Source organism: Pelophylax lessonae (assembly GCF_965119305.1).
Source record: "Pelophylax lessonae genome assembly, chromosome: 5".
In the NCBI taxonomy this organism is placed as follows: domain Eukaryota; kingdom Metazoa; phylum Chordata; class Amphibia; order Anura; family Ranidae; genus Pelophylax; species Pelophylax lessonae.
The window spans coordinates 312,044,822-312,045,381 of NC_138772.1; positions in this window are offsets into that span (position 1 = coordinate 312,044,822).

Genomic DNA, 560 nt, shown 5'->3' on the forward strand with positions numbered 1-560 from the left:
CCACCCCCCCCCCCCCCCCACAAGTTGCTAAATGTGACAGCAGAAGGGGGGGGAAGCAGTGCTTACCCTTTTGAAAGGAGCTCTGCTTGTCATAAATTATTTGCCATTTTGTAAATGTTTACTCAGAACCAGTCTTTGGACTCAACCATGGACCTTAATAGAGAGTAGAAGAGGCTGTATCTTCACACTTTATTAGAGAATTGTCCATTCTTGCTATCATCAGTCTACCTTGAGAAATGCCACACAAAGATTACTGGAGCAACTCCACCTAGAAAGAAGGTGGCTGAAAGAGACTGTAGAAGATCAGAAGCAGCAGTAAACTGCAAAGGATGAAAAAAGGTGAAGACAAATATTTCACGTAGATGTCTGTGCATACACTGTATATACAGTATAAACTGCCAATAATGAAAAAAGGTGAAGACAAATATTTCATGTAGATGTCTGTGCATACACTGTATATACAGTATAAACTGCAAAGGATTAAAAAAGTGAAGACAAATATTTCATATAGATGTCTGTGCATACACTGTATATACAGTATGAACTGAAAAGAATGAAAA